The 17,316-nt window shown below is 36.0% G+C and overlaps 1 long non-coding RNA gene across 1 annotated transcript; it reads right to left on the minus strand.

Annotated features, from left to right (window-relative positions):
• Nucleotides 1-9,407: 9,407 nt before the first annotated feature.
• On the minus strand, nt 9,408-16,903 carry LOC136843184 (uncharacterized). The gene is made up of 4 exons (XR_010854474.1): nt 15,896-16,903; nt 14,876-14,992; nt 13,717-13,804; nt 9,408-12,713 (listed from the first exon to the last, which is right to left on the minus strand). It is a non-coding gene; the product is annotated as an uncharacterized lncRNA (long non-coding RNA).
• Nucleotides 16,904-17,316: the final 413 nt, after the last annotated feature.

Here is a 17,316-nt window from a genome sequence, read left to right on the forward strand (position 1 = left end):
TTTTACGTGATATTTTTGTCTACATGATTTGTAAAGTACAGAACATTTATACTTCCAGATGTCTTTCTGAACAAACGAATTACAGGAATTTCAAAAATAAACAAACAAAAGCTGATAAAATTTATTCTATTTAACATTACGTGTCATCCTGCAGTCTTTGTTACAGCAAAACGATTAATATACCAAGACACACACAGTCCCTTCAAAAGCAGACAAGTGACCCAAATGCCTAATAAATCGTCTTACGGCTCAACACCATTCAGTGTAAGTGATTGAGTCGGGTAAATGGTCAGAGCCGTGCAAAGCTACTATCCTCCTGACCCGTTCTTCCTCCCCCAGCAGGACAGCAGGTCGGACTAACGTCAACCTTCACCGTACACGTGGACCACCAGGCCAATTTAAGTTCAGTGTGAGATCTCGCAAAAATTCACCTCATTGCCAGGTAATTAGGGATAAATGTCCGGAACCTGATCAGAACACTCTTTGGGGGTGTTTTGAAGTTATGATATCTTTTCGAATCTTTTAGCCAACAGTTTTACATGGCTACGGACTAAGGAGAACGGTTTTGTGTTGCTCACCAGAACAATACTGAATGACTAAAAGGAGCCGTCTCATATTGCCCACCAAATACATGACAAAAATTCCTACTTTAATCTCTTACGAGAACAAAGCTAGTGACTAAAAACTACCTACACATGAAAACTGCTGTTTTAATATTGGACATGAATACTGCAATAAATACTGTTTCATATACTAGAGCAGGGATACAAGGCTCAAAAACTGCGGATTTGCATTGACCATCAGCACAAGACTACAAAATAAAGGACGTTACCTTTTCATATTATTACGTAAGGATTAATATTGCTACAGTTACTTTCAACGAAAGTATACTGCTAAGGAAAAACGTCAGGGAAAGTTTCCTACTCTCAATTTAGAAACTGTACCTAGAAACGTGCCTTTAAAATTCTAATACCAAACTACTCAAAAACAATTCAAGTTTCAATGACTATTTTTTGTCAGCTTTTAGGGCACACTAGATCTCGACCTTGAATGCTAATTTTGACGACATTGTTATCCTTTATACCCAAAATTCCCAGAAGATTACCAACCCTTTATTCTTGTGATTATTATTTGACATAATGTCTAGGCAAAATCTCTCCCCAGGCGACATTCCTCCTTCTGTACCTGACACTCTTGAGCAAAAACATTCTCCATAATTTACAAACTTTGAAGGCAAGTACCATACTCTGAATTAGTTCTTTAAAAAAACTTTAATAGGATAAACATTGATGAACAAGTACATTCCAGTATAAAAATATCCCTAACACTTTTTAGGCAAATCTCAGCTTTTTGGGCAAAATTGGCTCCCCAAAACTGGTTAACTCTGGAGGGAAATAAACTCCACCTTCTCGACAAACAAAAACTTCTTTGCAAAAAATTCACTAAAAAGACTTCCTCCATCAAAGAAAAGTCAAATTGGTTCTTTCTAGGTAGAAAACTTGCAAACCAATATATCTTGTAGTTAAAAAAAATCACTAGTAATACGAATATTTCCTAGCAAAACCAAAACTTGACCTGAATCAACAGATTTTCTTCACAAAAACCTCGCCCAAACTAACACACTTTGGGGGGAAAAAACTCTACTGAACTAGCAACAACTGTCGGCAAAAAAACTCTTACCACACATTTCCTAGGCCAAAATCCTTTCAAAAACTAACAAAACTGGGGAAAAACTTTCATCACCACCGTTTTCTGGACCCACTCCTTTGACACACTTTTTTGTAAAAAAAAAAAAAAAAAAAAAAAAAAAAAAAAACCGCTCCCAAAGATACATAATCTTGAGGAAAAACCTTCCAAACAAACACCCTTCCTGGGCAGAAGCTGTTTCAAACTAAAACTTTTTAGTCCGACTTTTAAGCCTAAAACTCATGAACTGACGATATTTAAGATATATTAAGCCAGCAACTCACGAATCATAGACTAATAGACATTGTTAGTAAATTATCCGAGACCAGAAGACTTAACAGAAAAATGTAAAAATATCAAACTTTCTAGGAAAAAGCAAGCAAAGAACTTTCCAACTCTCCAAAAATTTCATGAACTCTCAGACTTTCTAACCAAGAAAATCACGAATTAACATATTTTCTAGTCAAATCGTGAATTAACAGACTTCTAACCCAAAACTTTCAAACTAACAGACTTTGTCCCTAAAAATACAAACAAACGAGATTTTCATGGCAAAAAACTGAATTTCTAGTCAGAATAGTAACTAGAAGACTTCCATAAAAATTCACAAACAAACAGACTTTTTAATATAAAATTTTTCAGCAAAAGCTCACAAACCCAAAAATCTTTAAAGTCAATATATCGAATCTGGTAGACTTCCTTAGGGCAACACAACTACAAACTAACGACTACATAAAGGCAAAAGAATCACAGAAACGTCGTAAATGAAAATATGTCACAAACGATTAGAATTACTTTGAGGAGGAAATCACACTCTAGTATACTTCATACTATTACACAACAACAAACCTCCTGAGTGCAGAAATATAAAAAGCAGACCTTTAAAGGCAAAGTATCAAGAAGAGTTAGATTTTCTCGGATCAAGTTTCACAAATTAACGGACTTTATAAAAGTAAAAGCATTATAAAAAACAAACTCCCTAAAAGAGAGAGGGTCGTAAAAAACTTCCTGAAAGCAAAATATCAAAAGAAGCTCCCCCAAACTTCGGACCTTGAAAGGTGCAAGTGTCACTGACCAAAGGTAAAATCAAAACCATCATCACCTAAAAGACTTAATATATCAAATGCAAGTAAGAATAAAGGAACAAATACTTCCCGAATCCTAATTGAGCTTAAACCAATTTTTTTCTGAATCTTGGGCTTGTTTCGAACACCAGCAAAAATATTCTGTACTAATGATGATGAACCCTGACTCTACTATCGTGAACCAAAACACAGTCCGATTTGTCAGAAGCAAGGCCTCGAGCCTTAACTTCCCTGCCACTAAATGATTCTGAAAACCAAACACCACTGTCACCAACAAATTCCTGAGCACCAAACGCGACTGTCACCAACAAATTGTGGAATGCCAAACACCACTGTTACCAGCAAATTCCTGAATACCAAAGCCACTGTAACTAACAAATTCCTGAAAACCAAACACTACTGTCACCAAAAAATTCCTAAACACCAAACACGATTGTCACCATCAAACTGTTGAATACCAAACACCACTGTCACCAACAAATTCCTGAACACCAAACACAATTGTCACGGACAAATTTTTGAATACCAAACACACAAACACCACTGTCACTAACAAATTCCTGAGTGCCAAACACAGTTGTCACCAACAAATTCCTGAAAACCAAACATCACTATCACCAACAAATTCCTGAACACCAAACACAATTGTCACCAACAAAATGTTGAATACCAAACACCACTGTCACTAACAAATTCCTAAGCACCAAACACGATTGTCACCAACAAATTGTTGAATACCAAAAACCACTGTTACCAGCAAATTCTGTAATACCAAAGCCACTGTCCCAACAAATTACTGAAAACCAAACACCTCTGTCACCAACAAATTCCTGAAAACCAAATACCATTCTCACCAGCAAATTGTTGAATACCAAACACTACTGTCGCCAGCACATTCCTGAATACCAAAGCCACTGTCACCAGCAAATTCCTGAAAACCAAACACCACTGTCACCAACAAATTCCTGAACACCAAACTCAGTTGTCACCAACAAATTCCTGAAAACCAAACACCACTGTCACCAACAAATTCCTGAAAACCAAACACAATTGACATCAACAAATTCCTGAACACCAATCACCACTGTCACTAACAAATTCCTGAAAACCAAACACCACTGTCACCAACAAATTCCTGAAAACCAAACACCACTGTCACCAACAAATTCCAGAAAACCAAACACAAATGTCCCCAACAAATTCCTGAAAACCAAACACCACTGTCACCAACAAATTCCTGAACACCAAACACCACTCTTACCAACAAATTCCTGAAAACCAAACATCACTGTCACTAACAAATTCCTGAAAACCAAACACCACTGTCACCAACAAATTCCTGAACTCCAAACACAAATGTCACCAACAAATTGCTGAATACCAAACACCACTGTCACCAGCAAATTCCTGAATACTAAAACCACTATCACCAGTAAATTCCTGAAAACCATACCTCACTGTCACCAACAAATTCCTGAACACCAAATGCGATTGTCACCAACAAATTCCTGAAAACCAAACACCACTGTTACCAACAAATTCCTGAACACCAAACATGACTGTCACTAACAAATTGTTGAATACCAAAGACCACTGTCACCAGCAAATTCCATAATATCAAAGCCACTGTCACCAACAAATTCCTGAATACCAAAGCCTCTGTCACCAACAAATTCCAGACAACCAAACACCACTGTCACCAACAAAGTCCTGAATACCAAAGCCATTGTCACAAACAAATTCCTGAAAACCAAACACCACTGCCACCAACAAATTCTTGAATATTAAAGCTACTGTCACCTGGGAGTTACCGACCATCAGCTTCACTGCCACCACTTAAAATCCGACTATCATCCCAATTGTCACCATAGAACATCTGACTACCAGACCACTAGATTAAAAAGGCGTCTGTAATCCTTAACTACATATCGTCATTAGGCCTTCTGAATGACATTATTATATACATATTGTCAACTTAAAGCTTTATAATTAAGCCCTAGATCAAAACTTAAAAAAACTCTAACACTAACCCAGCGGCATCTTTCAATGTAACTTGCACTTCAGCGTAAAAATCATTAACATTTTTAACTTACATCCTGACCAGTGTCTTTAATCAAGCTACGAAGATCAGCTATATTAACTGTAAAATCAGATGACATTCTAGCGACTTCTCAATTTACCATAACGACAGACCTGCTACGATAATTCTGAAGCGATGAAAAGGCTATATCAAAACATCTAAATATCCACAAAGCAATAAAAGGAAATCTCGTGTCACATATTCTCTCAGAAACGAAGATGCCTCAAAACCACCTCAAATCAGGGACATGTATCTCCAGTTATACCAGCCAACACGAAAGCTCAGTAAACCAGTACTTCCATTGTCTACAAACTTTTAGATGAAACCTGTGAACAGTCATTTAACTATCAAACTGTCGCAAGCATCTCGAAAGTTGGCATGAAAGGTTTCCATAACTTCTGAAAAGAAAGATGACTAGCTTCTCCATAGCATATAATTCATGTAAATCTTACCAAGCTTTTCATGAGGCTACTTTCACTTCACTTATGCCTTTCAATGGAAAGGTAACCTATAACTGAGGACAGTTTCCCCATCTCAATAAATGACAGGAAAACTGTCGTTTTAAAATTCATCTTTTGCATTCAGTGAAGTCTAGATATTACCTCACACAAAATAAAAATCCCACCATTGGTAAGGTATGTGATGATGATAACTTTTCCCATACATCAAAGGCCACATTATAACACACTACCTCGTTGAAAGACGCCAAATAGTGTTGTTGCTCCCAATTTTAGTTCCAAGATTTCCATCAAAATTCCACCAGGATTAACACCAACCCGATTTAGTCTAATTCCTGACGATAACATGGACTTGCAAGATTTCTCACACAGCCTTAAAAGATGGCATTTGCGGTATTTATCCCTTCTTTATGTCAAATACATGAATGAAATGCAAGACTAAAGACGAAGAGGTGTTTAAGCCCCAAGCTGGTACCCCCTTTTGAAACTACGGTATGTGTCAGAAATATAATTAAAAGTATTGCCATACATTTGACCAAAGGATAACTTTTAACTTTCTGGATCCCCCAATTAGACTCACTTCAGATCTTTAAAGACATCTGGCAGTATATAAATGATATTCAGTAATTAAAAATAACCTAGTGAAACATTTTAAAGTAAACTACCTAAAAAAATCAGTGTGACATTCAATCAAATCAAACAGCAAAAATGAATTCTGCCCAAATTTCTAATCTTAGCAAATGATGAACTACAAGTTAATTACCAAAATTGCATGAATTGGCCAGAAAAATGTATTTTAAACACATGAATATACTGATTAAATTTTAAGTAAAATGTGACAATTCAAAATAAAAATTTCAACCAAATGAGAATTTCTCTTAGAAAAATAATCGGAAAATTGAAGTCATCTTACATATTTTCACATTTAACTAGACAAATTAGTTTCAGTCAATTATCCATAAAAAAGTAAAGCCAATCTTGTATGTGAATATCTCTGAAGACAGATCAAATACCCATATCCACAAATGTTAACAAGTTAGTTTATACACAGCTCCAAGCAAAGCACTGCGTCAGCTACAAGGCCAACTAAACAAGTTAACGCATTCGAAAACATATATATCATAATCACGTGTCTTTGGATTGATTGTTCCCCGTTTTCTACGAGATTAAATACATAGAAGACTCAAATTCTCCAATGAGACGTAGGAGGAAATCCTGCATATCTCAAAGAAAACCGAAAACAGAATGTCGAAAAGTAGAACAATCATAGGTTTTCTCACATGTTATTCACAGAAAAAAAGGAACCACGGATTTTTTTGGCTATTACTCATCGTTTGATAGTAAATTCTGGCTGTAAAAATCTGCAGATTCATGACACCAGATCATGAGACTACATGCTAAGCAAGCAATTTCTTACGTACCAATACAACCATAAGAAAGAACTAAGCCAAGGTTTGTCTCAGTAGCAACCTAACCACCCCTTTCTTGGACTACCTGTACATAATGTTTTCTTTGACATTTGACGGGGTCTAACATCCCTCAATAGCGGCATAGAAAATTGGGAGACATATAAGAGAGCACATGGGAAGTATACAAAGCTTTCCCCATCTTGACAATCAGCTGTCAGCTCAGAAAACAGCCCTTCGAGCCGACTTCTAGGCTGGTTACCGACTGGTTTGTACCTCCTGCTGAGGACACTCCCTCCTCCGGGGCATTGCAATGCTGACCCCAGGGAGTCCTTTATTTTAAGTCTTTCCAGTTTTCTCTTTATACATGAGGTGTAAATGAGGGCTTCTGTACTTCAGCTTACGTCTTTCAATAACGAGCTACAGTTTGTTGTTGTCTTTAAACTGTTCAGATTTATAGATCAGGATTTAGACACTACTCTAGTTCTCAGTAGAAAATAGCCTTCCTTCTCAAAAGTTTAGATAAGACGAAACTCCTAACTAAATCACATTGCATAACAAACTGATAATTTATCATAGAAACAACTCCAGAATTCACTTAAGAATTTAGTGACAAACGTAAATATATTTGCACCCAAAGACTGACCTCAGTACCATACCCTAGCAATCTGAGACCGGAATATCTTGATCATGGTACACCAGACTACTCTGAAGTGTTTAAAGGGTGAGTGTTTTTGGAGTAAGCATTAAGTGTGAGAATGTGAAGAGTGAAGTATTTAATCCCTGTGTCTGGAAGTAACAGCAAAAGCACCTTGAGGATATGTAGTGTGCATAGGGGGCACTCAGCAAAGTGTGTCAAATGTCCAAGACTTCACCAACAGAGAATGATGCTTTAAAATATGTAAGGCGTACAAGACAGCTTCAGAAAAGTGTGCGCAATGACACTTCAGAAAACCATGTGAAGACTTTGGCAAAGCACAAAATGTGCAGAACTGTTACGGTAAAATAATGAGAGAGAGAGAGAGAGAGAGAGAGAGAGAGAGAGAGAGAGAGAGAGAGAGAGAGAGAGAGAGAGAGAGATTCTTAACTTTATCAACAAAGATTGAGGGCTTTATTACAATGAAAAACGCAGGTTTTCGTCTGCCAGGTGTTCAGGTGAACAGTACTGCTGCTACAGTGCAAAAAGTGAGCAGTTCTGTAGCTTCCAGATTGAGGTGAAAATTTGTAAAATTGTCTCCATGTATGAAATACCCTTGAATGTGTAGTGTAGTGTATGATTTCAAGCTGCCAAAAAAGCAAGTCTAGTGAAAATGGAAGGCTGAGAGGAAGAATTAGGAACCATGTCTAGGTTATTTATATCAATGTAGAAAAATATTTCTGTGCACGGTTTCTATAGCTAATATCCCAGCACGAGACGAACCCTTCAGAGGTCTGGTTAAACAAATCATTTATAACTAACTAACTATGGCTAATAACATTGAAAAAAATATTGTTACCTCATAGTTCTGCCAAATTCAGAGATTATCAAACCTAGATTGCAATGTCCACATGATGTACCACAAATAAGGAGACAATGGATATTTGTGTAATTTTCTTGATTTTTTGTTGTACTAAAAAGTGACTAAGGCACTAATTACCTTTTCTAGCTAAATGAGGGCTAAGACTTGATGAGAACTGAGTAAAAAGCTGAAATACAGAAACCCTTGTACAATAAAGTCAATACAATTTGACATTACAATACTTTTCCCATTTCAGTATTCACATGTTCAAGTTATGAAGCTAAAAGCTAATAGTCTAGATTTGATCAAATTACAGTACTGAAATTCAACGGGAAATGTTTGAAACAAGTTAAAAAAAAAGATACACCTTAACCTAAAAAAATTGTATACATCAAGACACTGCTGCTTTGGGTATTTTAAAGTCTGCACAATATTTGAAGACACTTCTTTAGGAATTTTAAAGTATACAAAATCTGTAACTCACAACTAATACAAGTTAATTCTCAAAGCATTAACGTCAACAAAACCACAAGCACCTAAGATATAACTAGTTAAAATGTATCTGCAGACACTGTAAGAATTATTGATTTAGATGGGGCAGAACCTTCAATTAAAATTTTATTTCTGATAATTATTACTGAGGAAAGCATATGCATTAACAAAAATCCCTGACTAACGAGTATTTTCCTTTTACGTTTTAAACTCAGATGTTCAACTTCTTTAACCTAACCTTACTCTAAATTACATGTTTTATGGAAAGTCAATCCCTCTGAGAGAACCCTACAGGGAAAAAGATACGTACCACTTACTTGTCTCGCAAAACAGACTAAAATAGTAGTTAAATGAATAGCAACTTGCATGATACCTAGTAAATCCGCTAAAAATGAATTTACAGGCTAAAATATTGAGTGCTTAAAATATTACTGACGTTCAAGATGCATTCAGTGCTTCCAGAAAGTTTACCTACTGTATCAATATAACATTAACACGAACAAACCCATTCCTTAATTATCTGGTGTCTAACTCCCCTTAAAAGAACAGTTTTGAGTTAACTTATTCAAATAACTAAGACGACATTGTTAGCAATAAGCAGTCCCATTTAAAGTAAAGCTTTGAATTTTGAGTTTACTTACTGATTCATTTGAAAATTTTTTTCAATAAAACCCTAAATTATCCTCAGTAACGCTTTCAATCTGAGGAGTGACTGGTTAAATTAACTAAAATACCGTTGTTAGTAGTGCCAAATTCCCTTTCAAGTAATGCTGTGAATTAGAGTTTCCTTATTAAACCAATTAAATCATTTATCTATAATATATTTGACAACCATACCAAACTACCATCAAAGTAATACTTTCAATTTGGAACCTTCACAAGTCAGCAGTGTCCTGAAATATGCAGATATGCCATGACAACAATGCTCTTAACAAGATAACCGAAGTACTTACAATATTAACTTTTAAATATTTTATTTAATGTAAAGCAAGAGGTATTATTTTCATGGCAAGTTTTGTACAAAATTCAGAGTATTGTTTAAGAGCTTGAAAATTATGCCTAGTTCTCCAGTCATTATATTTGATACTGAACTAAAAAACTAAATTCTGATATATTTCTACCCTGTATTAAACAAACCTTCCGAAAACCTAAGTTTTAAAGTCTAAGTACCATCGCTCACATATTGCAATAACGCCACACCTCACAACTATTGCAAATTTAATTCCACAGGAAATCTTAAGTAATTCAATCAAGAAAAAATATTTATGAAGGCTATGAGGAGTATAAGAGAAGCTTAACTCAAGGCCCTCCTATGACAGAAGCTAGTTTAAGACTATCTACACAACATGACAAAAACTATAAAAAATTAATTCTACTGTAACTGAAACTATCTATTCTATAAAGTTGATATCTCACAGGTTTTAGTCTCCACAACTACAGCAAAATCCTGCTCTCTTTGCAGCTAAGCCCCGCCCACTGCAAGCCAGTGATTGGCTAGCTCTTGAAATGGGAATGACGTCACACTAATTAACAGTCCATTTGATTACCAGTACGGATTTGACTCCATTCGGTAATGTTGAGCTCAGTGCATGAATGATGACACCACAGATTTGAGTTCCCGGAGTTGTTAAGTCTGCAATTGATATCAACGAGAATAGATGTCCTAATTCATATATCATTATGAGGATACTGGATCATTATGTCTGACGCATCTTTTTTTTTATCATGCGCAGCCTAAATACACAAGCATCTGGCATTTTTTAAAAATTGGTGTTGGCCTACATAAGCGATCCTGCACGTCAAATGTTAATAGCATTGTGAGATTAGGCCTACATACCAAACTCTTATATTTTGAGGCAATGACAGGGCATAGCCCTACATATCAAACTCTTATATTTTGAGGCAATGACAGGGCATAGCCCTACATATCAAACTCTTATATTTTGAGGAAATGACAGGACATAGACCTACACGTCAATTTCTTATATTTTAAGGCAATGGCAAGGCACAGGCCTACTCGTCAATTCCTTATTGTAAATAGTTTCGTATCTGTTCGAAATAGAGCAGCTTTTAATTAATATAGTAGCTCCGACCCAGCGATATATAATGTATAGGCACGTGCATATACACACACGTGTATGTGCGTCGATGGCCATAGTAAATGTAACGCCACTTATACCACAGGGAATAAAAGAAAAATTTGTGGTCATAGGACAGTCTCTGCCTTACACACAACTATCGAACTGCTCTCAATGAATTATATTGAAAATATATTTACAAAAAAGATAAATTATATTACTGTGAAGAGTAAATATGACTGCTATAGCATTTCTATGAAAATGAAGGCTATGGTAGGAAGGTATCATAAGATACATTACGAAATAAGAAAAAAATAATTGATAGCTAAAAAAGTTATGTGAGATGATCCAAACCAGTCTGTGAGTATCCCATGAATCATTTGATTTTAGGGGCATTCTTGTAGGTTACCCTGTTGGGCAAAAGGATACACGAGAGTCAGTAAATTTCTCTCTTTCTCTCTCTCTGTTGTTAGGAGAATGTTCTAGCGTAGACTATATTCATAAAGGTCTCGATTACTTTTAATTAAAACAAATGACAATTTAACAATAGTAGACAGATAATTCTGTACACTAGTAATTTATGAATAGGTCTATGTTAATACTACAATGTTGACCATATGAAAAATTTTCGAAGACACTACAAGCACCATAACAGCAGCAACAAAAATAAGAACCACCACAGGAACCACAATAAGAGGGCTGAATATAAGATAATCCAAACGTCGTAAGCTGCGTAAACCAACAAAATGACATAGGACATTATGGGTCTACGCCTTTTTTTTATGATCCAGTTATTTCGAAAGGACATAAAACATTATAGGTCTACGTCTTTTTTATGATCCTGTTATTTCGCAAGGAGATAATGTCCTTAAAAAAGTTCTTAGCAGGTTATATCCAGCAAGACTCGTATAGTTTATCATACTGTAACTTCAAGTTAAAGAGGCATATTCTGGTTTTATAGAGTGCCGTCACTGCATGTCATCCCACCGAATGTGTAAACGACTGCAATGGAACCGATTTTATGACTTTTAAAATGTAATAAAGTTTCCTAAAATCAATATGAAATACCAGTCTGCATAGCTCTGAGAACGTCCTTGTGTTTAATTTTAGAATGGTGAACATGCTTGACAGTATCAGATAGTAATTATCATTGTCCTGTAACTCAAGTGCACCGATTCGAACGAAGACATTCCCTGTCTCACCTCCGTGGTCAGGTGATCCTCATTTACGAAAAACGTAGCATCGTGGAACACTTCTGACTTTTTTTTTTAACAATTTTTAGGGAAATGCGTATTATGATTTTATTTCAGGGGATAATATAACGTTTCCTTTTGATAATCAGCCTAACTTATTTTAGTTCGGTAAAACAACCACTGCAAAATTAATGAAGATGAAAAGAACCACAGATTAACCAACTTTTCGAAACCATTGCCAACCAGTCAGCTTCATGGAATGGTCGTGACGTAAGCAGTGGGTGGGGCTTAGCTGCTAAGAGCGGTGGATTTTGCTATAGTACTTACCATACTGACCGCCAACAACTATATTCAATAAAATCAGTAAAACATCCCTTCTTAAGAACTGAGTTTTTGCTACTGATCACTGATGAACTTTATGAAAATGGCTGAAAATAATAAGACTAACCTACTAATAATCGCACAATGACCTTCATAACCCGACAAGTATATATTGAATAACGACCTATTGGATACTGAAAATCAACACAAAGTTGATGGAAGTAACCTATTGTTACGTCAAATGATCACCAGTAACAGCTAACAGTATATTCTGGTCCTCTATACAAATTTAAGAAATAAAAAAGCAGTTGTCTTGTGGAGTTCTTCTTTCTTAGCAAACGCTTGGGGAATTGCAAAGCGAGGCTGAGTCTGTTCAAACTTGTCCAATTTATTCTTGTAAGTTGTTGACACTTTCCTGTGGAGATGAGGAAGAAGTTAATGACATGTCACGCCGAGATCTTTTGGCTTATGATGTAACAAGATAAAATGCAATTCGTTATATCCAGGACCCAAGCATCCTATACCTTGGCCTCGTTTACTGAAAGGGGCACAGATGGAACAGGTTTTTTTCAGACCTGTCTGTAGTCTTTTATTAGAGACATCTTAATGAAATAAAATTTTATTTGGTCATAGCTACAGTAAATATTAGTTTAAAATTGAAAGGCAATGCAAATTTCTCCCCCCCCCCCCCACCCTCCCCAAGTGAGAGGCTTCTTAGTGTAAGTTTCAATTAGCATATCACAGTGAAAAGTTCCCTATCCATATTATTATTATTATTATTATTATTATTATTATTATTATTATTATTATTATTATTATTATTATTATTATTATTATTACCTGGGCCTGGCTATAACATCTGTAAAACCAAATCTACATTTTCACGTAATCTGGTAGCTTTATCAGCAATAACAATGTCCCAACTCTCTTTAATTTGTGTTAAACCATCCAAGTATTCCTCTAGTTGTCTCGGTTATTTGTAGGAAAGAGCCATTTACTATTCTAACCAACTGAATTTCTCATAGTACTCATAAAGAGAATTAAAATAAAATCGAGAACTGACCCATTATCACTAGGGACTGGCAGAGAAAATTAAACTGGTCTTACAGAATTCAAAATTTCATATTGCGAAGTTTTTTATTGAATCCTACGGATACTAAAACGACCTGTTTCCATCTCTCATTTTGCTACTGAAATTAACCTTTTAAGAATACTCGAAGAGCTAAAAGAATATTCTAAGAGTTACTGGCATTGGTTGTCAAAAACTTAAATTTCATTTTCATTCTTTATTTCCTTTCTGTCCTAAGCCCAAGACCTAAATTGTAAATTATAATTCTGAGAGGTCGGCTCCATCAGAACAACTATTTCCTTCCCCACCAAATCACCAAGAAGCACAATCATGTTCAGTAAACTCTTACCTTTGTTAAAGTTTTACACAACATCTGTAGACCATTTCTTCAAAATTCGTCATTTCTTTCCCTAAAGAACTTGCAAGCTTTGGATAACCTGAAGGAATGAGAAAAAGTCACTTAAATCATGGAAAGTTGAGGTATTTTGGCTACATGGTGCAAAACTAAGGACATAATTACCTACAAAGTAGTCAAAAGTACCCCGTTCACAGGTCTTTGTTATAAAGTGGGGCATAAATATCTTTGCTGCTGCTAAAGTTTGTGGGAATCTATCAAAAACACCTTTCTAAAATTCCATTCAATCTCTGCATTAGTGATAGTTAAATAAAAAAAAAAAAAGTTTGGTCCTTCGGTGTAAATTAATTTGGCAAGCTTTTGATTTGAGACTAAGGTCCTAAATGATTAACATCCAGGAAAATTCTTCATCAGCTGTGTCATTCAACGTGAGCTGCGCACTGGATATTCCTATATAGCTATTTCGCCCTATGGAGATGAAACCAAAAACTTTAGTTGATACCATAAGGATCTGTGTTCATTCAGCATTCAGTTACACAAACGAAATCTTCCCTTCTATTAAGATTTTAGTGCACCACTTTAGGTATACCCAGTCTCATAAAAATACCCACCTCTAATTTTATCACATCTGAACATGAATCAAATACCTAGGAAAACTACGAGAATATCATCCTACATATCAACAAACTGTACCAAAAACCAAAAAAATTCTTAGTTTATAGATCACATTCTCCTCCACAAAGCTGGACCGAACTTACCACGATCCTTCAGTTACGATCTTCTTCCCTGTGCAAAATATTTTTTCACATTTATGATTTATTTATTATATTTCATACGTTTTATTGAACGCACGCCATAATTTTCTTTCCAGATCCATTTAGTTCTTGATACGCTACTTTTGATATTTTTACGAAAAAGTTTTACCAGTACAATTTACTACAAAATAATTTTGCAGCTCACTGCTGTATCAGGTTTCAAATACTTTTAAAAGCCCCACAGCTGACTTTCGTTGAGTCTGCTGTATTGCGCAACACAGCAGTTTGCAATTTTCAACTGCTGTTCGTGGAAAACAAAGGTGTTACATACCGCAACAAATTCAACTTTATACGCACTCAAAAGTAATAGAACATTTCTAATTTTATCAATATCTTACCTTTACAGGTCGTGGACCTAGGTGACAAACTGGGCCAAGTCCACTCTTCTATGTATACATGATGCGGGCTTCTCTCCTTCCAGTTCCTCATGGTAACCCGTTCTCCAGAGCTCTCCCCTGAAAGGAAAATGCTGAATTAAATACTGATAAAGTATGACACGTACAGAATTCCTCGTATTCTACAATTTATATCTTCCCAATACATCCGTTTATGTCTTCCCCATATATCAAGTACGGTACTAAAGTTTATAAACTTCCAAATGATACTACCATTTTGTTTTATAAAAATGACTCATTTTTAAATGCGCGTAGATCAATTAGAAGGCTTCTTGAAGTTAGTTGTACTATCTAGACTACATGTACTTCTAATGGATTTTTGCATCTCTGTTCTATAGTCAGAATGGTTTTTTCAAATACCCAAACCTGACAGTTAACCACAACTTCATCCTAGAGTATTTAAGCTGCTTTTTCCTTCAACAAGATTCAATCTAGTAATTTTTATCATCTGATTCAAGATAAAATCTTCCCTTTCAAAAGTTGTATCACATAAATTGTATTTCCTACAAATTATACTTCATAAGAAATTAAATAATTATGTTTAAGACCTCATGCCCCCTGAGGGGGAAAACATTGAATTTCCCTTACAAAATCACATTATGTACCTACAACTGGGAATACCCAAACGCTTCATAACAACAATAATTCTCTACTACAGCAAATGATGTACTGTTATTTCACACTCACTGAACAGTCCAATGCCCAGAATCAAATTTCCTTCACAGTCTTTCATTTTAGCTCTTTTAAAAATTCATTGAACACAATCATATTTTGTGCTGTACGGTAATTACCAACTTTAAATTCTTGATTTAGTGCTACCACCTTTGGTTTACTATAGTTTCTTAAATCTCTACTTTAGTATGCATATTATTAGCAAAATAAAGTGTTACAGTGTTACACCCTTTCTGTATGGTTTCCTAAAATTCTAAAACAGAAATTCATTCTAAATACTTCAAGACTCACCGATGATAATCCAGGATTTGATGATATAAGCCTGATGTCAGGTTAATCTTCCTCTGAGTTTGATTTCGCGAGACCCTCGTATCAATCCTCATTTAGATATAGAGTGTTTATTAGTGGTGATTTCATAAATACTTGTATAATCTTCTTCCTTCATATTTTCTAGTTGCTTCAGGAGATTACCTAGTCCTACACCACCTGTTCATTCCTGTCCTTGGTGCACGATTAAATTAATGGGCAACTTGTCACATTTCCTTAGCCTTTCATTCTTTCTATTGTAACTAAAACAAATTTCTGTTGTTGGTATCATAAAACGGTCTACAGTCTTGCTTACATAGTTTAGTTCCTTACTGGTTGATTGTTTAAAACAATTATGTTCTGATTTAAAGATTTTCCTAACAATTGTTCTCCAAAACCTTGTAAATTTTATCGAAAGACAACCGGTCAATGATATAATATACACCGTCACTTGCAATTACTGCACCTGCGGGCTTTCTCACACTATTCTGGTATTTACACAATTGTAGCTGTGGTATCTTCATCAGCCTATGCATTTATTTATGGGTGCTTAAGCTTGGCACACCTCCAGTTATGGACAATGTGCTGGTAAATGGCTAGTGTGTAATTAAGGCTCTGGCCTATTAGATATTTCTTTAAAGGTATCTGCTCACCTGCAAAATAATGACTTGCCAGCTCCACCAATTGCTGATGGAATCAAGGATCTTACAGTTGCACTGCATATGGAGGCATTGATTATTATATGTTTTACACTATAGAGTTGTTTGATCCACAGGTGGTGAGATCTGTACTACTAGTGGTCATTGTCATTCTTGGGTGGATAGGGCTGACGAGCCCATAAAGTAACACCTCTAGGGAGTTATTTGCACTCTGGGAGGTGTGTGCTCAGGGGGCTAAGGGAAGAGAGAGTGAGAGAGTGATACCCATGTCGGCCCATCCATAGTCCTGGGTTACAGTGGTTGTGAAAAGTCTGTAGCCAGCGATGTAGGATCCCCCGACCACAATATTCCAAGGAAATGAAACTGTGGGTCTCCGCTGGGTACACTCTAAACAAAAGCTTCCCTGTACCAGCCAGTGATAATAAGAAATTGCTTTTCAGCAATGGAAGAGCCCTTTTCCATAATGCCAATACCCAGCCAGTCTTCTGGAGTTAGTTCTGCTTGATAGCTAGGGTGAGGGGTGTATGGTGTACTCAACAGGGAAAGCAGTGGAGGTCCTTTATCACTGGGTGTGGGATGATTGGATTTGTCACCTGGCTTCCTAGGAGAATGTGTGGCTTGTCTAGTATGTTGGGTGCACCCCCATCATAACCAAGTTACATAACCATCCTTGTGATGTTGTGAATCCAGGTGATGTTACTGCAACCTCGATGGGTACCCAATATGAGGTGGATGCTCGACTATCAG

Source organism: Macrobrachium rosenbergii, chromosome 11 (genome assembly GCF_040412425.1).
Source record: "Macrobrachium rosenbergii isolate ZJJX-2024 chromosome 11, ASM4041242v1, whole genome shotgun sequence".
NCBI classification, from domain to species: domain Eukaryota; kingdom Metazoa; phylum Arthropoda; class Malacostraca; order Decapoda; family Palaemonidae; genus Macrobrachium; species Macrobrachium rosenbergii.